The sequence below is a fragment of the Myotis davidii genome, unplaced genomic scaffold, assembly GCF_000327345.1.
Source record: "Myotis davidii unplaced genomic scaffold, ASM32734v1 scaffold286, whole genome shotgun sequence".
NCBI classification, from domain to species: Eukaryota; Metazoa; Chordata; class Mammalia; order Chiroptera; family Vespertilionidae; genus Myotis; species Myotis davidii.
Window position 1 is genome coordinate 15644 of NW_006297577.1, and position 6479 is coordinate 22122.

General features: G+C 40.0%; 1 long non-coding RNA gene across 1 annotated transcript in view; it reads left to right on the top strand.

The window, feature by feature from the left end:
• Positions 1 to 750: 750 nt before the first annotated feature.
• The window catches only part of LOC102774904, a 12362-nt gene continuing 6633 nt past the window's right edge, over positions 751 to 6479 (top strand). The window contains exons 1-2 of the long non-coding RNA XR_436162.2: positions 751 to 1152; positions 5429 to 5430. This is a non-coding gene — a long non-coding RNA (uncharacterized LOC102774904). The remainder of the gene's footprint in view (positions 1153 to 5428; positions 5431 to 6479) is intronic.

The window sequence follows — 6479 nt, forward strand, 5'->3', positions numbered from 1 at the left end:
TTGGTCCTTGCAGTGATAAATTTAACTCATTCAAGATGGCAAAGATGTCAACCAAGTAAGCTATTTTCTGCAGTTCACTTTTATTGCTGAAAAGTGCTTTGAACTGCAGTCTTGCTTTCTGATTAAAAAACGTTTGAGTTCATCACAAAGCTCAAAAACACATTTTAAAATTTTTCCTCTCGACAACCATCTCACTTCAGTGTGAAATAGCAGAGCATTGTTTGGCGCATCCAACTCGTTGCACAGTTGCAAAAACAGTCGACTGTTTAAAGTGCTCACTTTTACAAAATTGACACAATTTATGACGCTTTCATTACTTCTTGTAACTGTTTTTTTTTAAAAAAATATTTTATTGGTTTTTTACAGAGAGGAAGGGAGAGAGATAGAGAGTTAGTAACATCGATGAGAGAGAAACATCGATCAGCTGCCTCCTGCACATCTCCCACTGGGGATGTGCCTGCAATCCAGGTACATGCCCTTGACTGTAATCGAACCCGGGACCCTTGAGTCCGCAGGCTGACGCTCTATCCACTGAGCCAAACCGGTTTCGGCACTTCTTGTAACTCTTGTGGCAGCATATTCATTGCTAATATTTGCCGATGAATCATACAGTGAGTTCTGATGACTTTTAGTGACTCATTCAGTACCAAATATTGAAATCGAGATCGACATCCTAGCATAGTTGGAGCACCATCTTTGCAAACACCACAAACTATTTCCAAAGAGCTCACATCTCCAATCATAACTCGAACAATGTCTTTGGCTGCTGGCAACAGTAGATCCTCAGAAATGATGTGAGGTTTCATAGTTCTGGCGATTCTGAGTGCCACCAAATATGAAGCTTCAATGGCTGCTACGTTTTGTTTGTGGTACTTACCACCAGTGTCAAGTCTGGTTTTCTTGAGTCCATCAGCTTTGCTTCTAAAATAGTTTGTATCCTTGTTGGAAAAGCTTTGATGCTTGCTATCAAAATGGCGTTTTAGTTTGTTCGGCTTCATAGATTCAGCTGATAGAACTTCACAACAAATAACACATTGTGGTTTCTCAATTCCTGCTATAATTATTGAGGTAAAACCATACTGTAAAAAATCCTCACTATATTTTCTTTTCTTAACGTTCTTCTCTACACGATCCATTGTCATGGGATGGTTTGTTTATGAAAATAATATATAATAATAGCTTTAATAATACAAAAGATGATACATGGCACAGTTCAGTCAATACAGTTCATTAAAGTTTCCTATGATTTACCATTCTCTGTGTTGTTTTTTTTTTACATACCTGTTACTATCACAAGGGGGCAGTATTCACATCGACCACAGCTGAATATTAAAAGACCAATCAGCATCCAGATTAAGTTCCCATGGTACAGATATTTTTTTTTGCAGTAGTTGATGATTTTACAGTACATGATTTTACATTTACCCAGTAATTATAATTCATGAAGTGTTTAACCTCCAATACAGTAGCTGCTCTCTACACATGTGTGCCTGATCTGAATAAGTACATTATGGCGCCAACCCTGTCACATACATCTGTATTTGCATGTGGGCGGACCTGCCTGGAGACGGATAGAGGAGCGGTGTCTTGGTTCCTAAGACCATCCAAAATATGTGTTTTCCAATGGTCTTAGGTGACCCCTGTGAAAGGGTCATTCGACCCCCAAAGGGGTCATGACCCAGAGGTTGAGAACCGCTGCCCCAAGGGCTCCCAAGCTGCCAGAGGGATGTCTGTCTGCCAGCTTAGGCCCATTCTCCCAGGGAGTGGGCCTAAGCCAGCAGGTGGACATCCCCTGAGGGGTCCCAGACTGCGAGAGGGCACAGACTGGGCTAAGGGACCCCCCTGAGTGCACACATTTTTCTGCACTGGGCCTCTAGTAGGATAATAAAAGCCTAATATGCTGTGTCCAGTCATCCGGTTGGCTATTTAACCAATCAAAGCATAATTTGATAATGATATGCTAAGGCTGCTCAACCACTTGCTATGATGTGCACTGACCACCAGGGGGCAGATGATCCAAGTGGTAGGTTAGCTTGCTGCTGGGGTCCGGCTGATTGGGACTGAGCGAGATGGGCTGGACACACCCTGGAGCCCTCCCGTGGTCCCTGCCTGGCTGACCAACCTCCTGCATCCCTCCCCAGCCCCGATTGTGCACTGGTGCAGTACCTCAGCCTGGCTTGCACCCTCTCACAATCTGGGACCCCTCGGGGGATGTCAGAGAGCCAGATTCGGCCTGATGGTAGAACAACCAATCACTATGACGTGCACTGACCACCAGGGGCAGACGCTCAATGCAGAGGGAGCACTGCTCATCCAGAAGCTGGGCTAACTGCTGATGAGCACAGAGGTGGTGGTGGGAGCCTCTCCTGCCTCTGCAGCAGCACTAAGGATGTCCGACTGCCGGCTTAGGTGGAGAGAAGCCACCCGGGTCCCGGGTGTCTTGCTGGTGGCTGGAGGGAAGCCACATGGGTCCCGAGTGCCAGAGGGAAGCCAGTGCTGGCAGCCAGGGGAAGGAAGGCCTACTCTTGCATGAATTTTCATGCATCGGGCCTCTAGTGTTGAATAAGAGTGGTGAAAGCAGACATCCCTGTCTTGTTCCTGTTCTTAGGGGAAATGGTTTTTGTTTTTACCCATTCAGTATGATGTTGGCTGTAGGTTTGTCATATATAGCCTTTATTATGTTGAGGAATGATCTCTCTATTTCTACTTTGCTGACAGTTTTTATCAAAAAAGGGTGTTGGGTTTTGTTGAATGCTTTTTCTCTGTCAATTGATATGATCAGATGATTTTTTGTCTTTCAATTTGTTTATATGATGTATCAAATGTATTAATTGGCAAATATTGTACTAGTTTTGAATCTGTGGAATAAATCCCACTTGGTCATGGTGTCTGATCTTTTAATATATTGCTGGATCTCATTTGCTAATACTTTGTTGAAGATTTTAGCATTCATGTTTATCTAGGATATTCTATTTCTTTGTAGTGTCTCTGTCTGGTTTTGGTATTAGAGTAATGCTGGCCTTATACAGAGAGCTTGGAAGTATTCCTTCCTCTTGGATTTTTTGGAATAATTTGAAGAGGATAGATGTTAGTTTTTGTTTGTTTGTTTTTTGAATGTTTGGTAAAACTCCACTGGGAAGCTGCCTGGCCCAGGGCTTTTGTTTGCTGAGAGTTTTTTAATTAATGCTTCAATTTTATCAGTTATTATTGGCCTATTTAGGTTTTCTGCTTATTCCTGATTTAGTTCTGGAAGATTGTATTTTTCTAGGAATTTGTCCATTTTGTCCAGGTTGCCCAGCTTTTTGGCATATAGCTGTTCATAGTATTTTCTTACAATCCTTTGAATTTCTGTGGTATCAATTGTTACTTCACCTCTTTCAGTTTTAATTTTATTCATTTGGGTCCTCTCTCTTTGTTTCTTTATGAGTCTGGCTAAAGGTTCATCAATGTTATTTACCTCTTCAAAGAACCAGTTTTTGGTTTCATTGATTTTTTGTATTGTTCTTTTTGTCTCTATGTTATTTATTTCCACTCTGATCTTTATTATTTCCTTCCTTCTACTTTGGGCTATCCTTGTTGTTCTCTTTCTAATTCTTTATATTTTAGGGTTAGATAATTTATTAGAAATTTTTCTTGTTTTTTTTTGTTTTTTTTTAGGTAGGCCTGTAGTGCTATGAACTTCCCTCTCAGGACTGCTTTTGTTGCGTCCCATAGATTTGGGATTGTTGTGTGTTTATTTTCATTTGTTTCAGGAAGCTTTTGATGTCTTCCTTGATCTCATTGGTAACCCATGCATTGTTTAATAGCTTGCTATTTAGCTTTTGTGTGTTTGAATTTTTTAAGTGTTTTTATTGTAGTTGATTTCCAGTTTCATGCCATTGTAATTTGAGAAGATTCTTGATATGATTTCATTCTTCCTGAATTTTTAGAGACTTTGTTTGTGTCCTAACATGTGGTTTGTCTTTGAGAATGACCCATATGCACTTGAGAAGAATGTGTATTCTATAGACATGGAGTGGAATGTTCTCTAACTGTCAATTAATTCCATCTGATCTATTATGTCATTTAGGATCACTGTTTCCTTGTTGGTGTTTATCTAGAAGCTCTATCCAGTGATGTCAGTGGGGTGTTAAGTTCCCCCAATTTTATTGTATTGTTGTTGATCTTTTCCTTAAAGTCCTCTAGAAGTTTTTTTAATATATTTGCATGCTCCTTTATTAGGTACATATATGTTTACCAAGGTTGTACCCTATTGTGGTTTGATCTCTTTAGTATTATGTAGTGATCTTCATTGTCTCTTATGGCCTTCATTTTGAAGTCTATTTTGTTAGATATGAGTATTGCTACCCAGCTTTTTCTTTTCATTTCCGCTTGCATCAAAAAATTTTTCCATCCTTTCACTTTCATCCTGTGTAAGCCTTTGTTCATAGTGAATGTCTTATAGACAGCATATATATGGGCCATGTTTTCTTATACATTCAGCTACCCTATGTGTTTTGATTGGAGCATTTAAGCCCTTTATTTAAGGTTACTATTGAAAGGTACTTACTATTATTTTTAAAAATATTTTTATTGGTTTCAGAGAGGAAGAAAGAGGGAGAGAAAGATAGAAACATCAATGATGATAGAGAACCATTGATTGGCTGCTCCCTCGATGCCCCCTACTGGAGATCTAGCCCACAATTCGGCACGTGACCTAACTGGGCATCCAACCATGACCTCTTGGTTCATAGGTTGACGATCAACCACTGAGACACTCCAGCCACATGAGAAGTACTTATTTATTGTATCTCTCAATAGTAACCTTAAATGTAAGCTCTTTACATTTTAATTTTTTAAAAGATATTTTTATTAATATTTTACAGAGAGGAAGGGAGAGGGATAGAGAGTCAGAAACATCAATGAGAGAGAAACATTGATGAGCTGCCCCCTGCATGCCCCCTACCGGGGATCAAGCCCACAACCAAGGTACATGCCCTTGACCAGAATCAAACCTGGACCCTTCAGTCAGAGGCCTGACTCTCTATCCACTGAGCCAAACCAATCATAGCCATATTTATTCTTTATGCATTTGTTCCTCTCTTTCTTTCTATCTCTTCCTCTTACACCAGTTTAGCATTTCTTGCAATGCTGATTGGGCAGTAATAAATTCCTTTAGCCTTTTTTGTCTGAGAAGCTCTTTATTTCACCTTCAATTTTAAATGATAGCCTTGTTACGTATACAACAAGGCAGTGTTGGGTTCAGTCTTTTGCTTTTCATTATTTTGTGTGGTTTATGCCACAACCTTCTGGCCTGAGGTATTTCTATTGAGAAATCACTGGAAGTCTAATGGGAGATCCCTTGTAGGCAACTTTCTGTCTTTCTGTTGCTACTTTAAGATTCTTTCTTTGTCTTTACCATTTACAAGTTTAATTTTGATGTGTCTAGGCGTGGGTCTTTTTCAGTTCATCTTGATTGGGACTCTATGTGCTTCCTGAATTTTTTTCTCTTGTTTAAAATATTACATATAGTATTACATATGTTTCCAGCCCCCTCCCCCATTGACCTCCCCGCATCCACCCCCACTCCCAAGCACATGCCCTCACCCCCCTAGTGTCTGGGTCTAATAGTTATGCTGATATGCATGCATACAAGTCTTTTGCTTGATCTCTTACCCCCTACCCCCTCCTTCCAACTGAAGTTTGAGGGTCTATTTGATGCTTCTCTGTCTCGGTATCATTTGTTCATCAGTTTATGTTGTTCATTATATTCCACAAATGAGAGATCATGTCATATTTCTCTTTCTCTGACTGGCTTATTTTGCTTAGCATAATGCTCTCCTGGTCCATCCATGCTGTTGCAAATGGTAAGAGTTCTTTCTTTTTTAAAACAGCTTACCATTCCATTGTGTAGATATACCACAGTTTTTTAATCCACTAATCTGCTAATGGGCACTTAGGCTGTTTCCAAATCTTAGCTATTGTAAATTGTGCTGCTATGAACATAGGGGTGCATATATCCTTTCTGATTGGTGTTTCTAGTTTCTTGGGATATATTCCTAGAAGTGGGATTACTGAATCAAATGGGAGTTCCATTTTTTTGAGGGGGGGAGGGGAGGAGGAAAGAGAGGGAGGTCAGAGAGAGAGGGAACCCAAGATTTCCATTCATCCTTTTTTAATTTTTTGAGCAAACTCCATACTGTTTTCCACAGTGGCTGCATCAGCCTGAATTCCCACCAGCACTGCATGAGGGTTCCTTTTTCTCCACACCCTGACCAGCACTTATCATTTGTTGATTTGTTGATGATAACCATTCTGACATGTATGAGATGGTATCTCGTTGTTTTGATTTGCATCTCTCAGATGATTAGTAACTTAGAGCATGTTTTCATAAGTCTCTTGGACTTCTGTATGTCCCCTTTTGAAAATTCACTATTTAAGTCCTTTGCCCATTTTTGACTGGACTGTTTATTTTCTTTTTGTTAAGATGTATGAGTTCC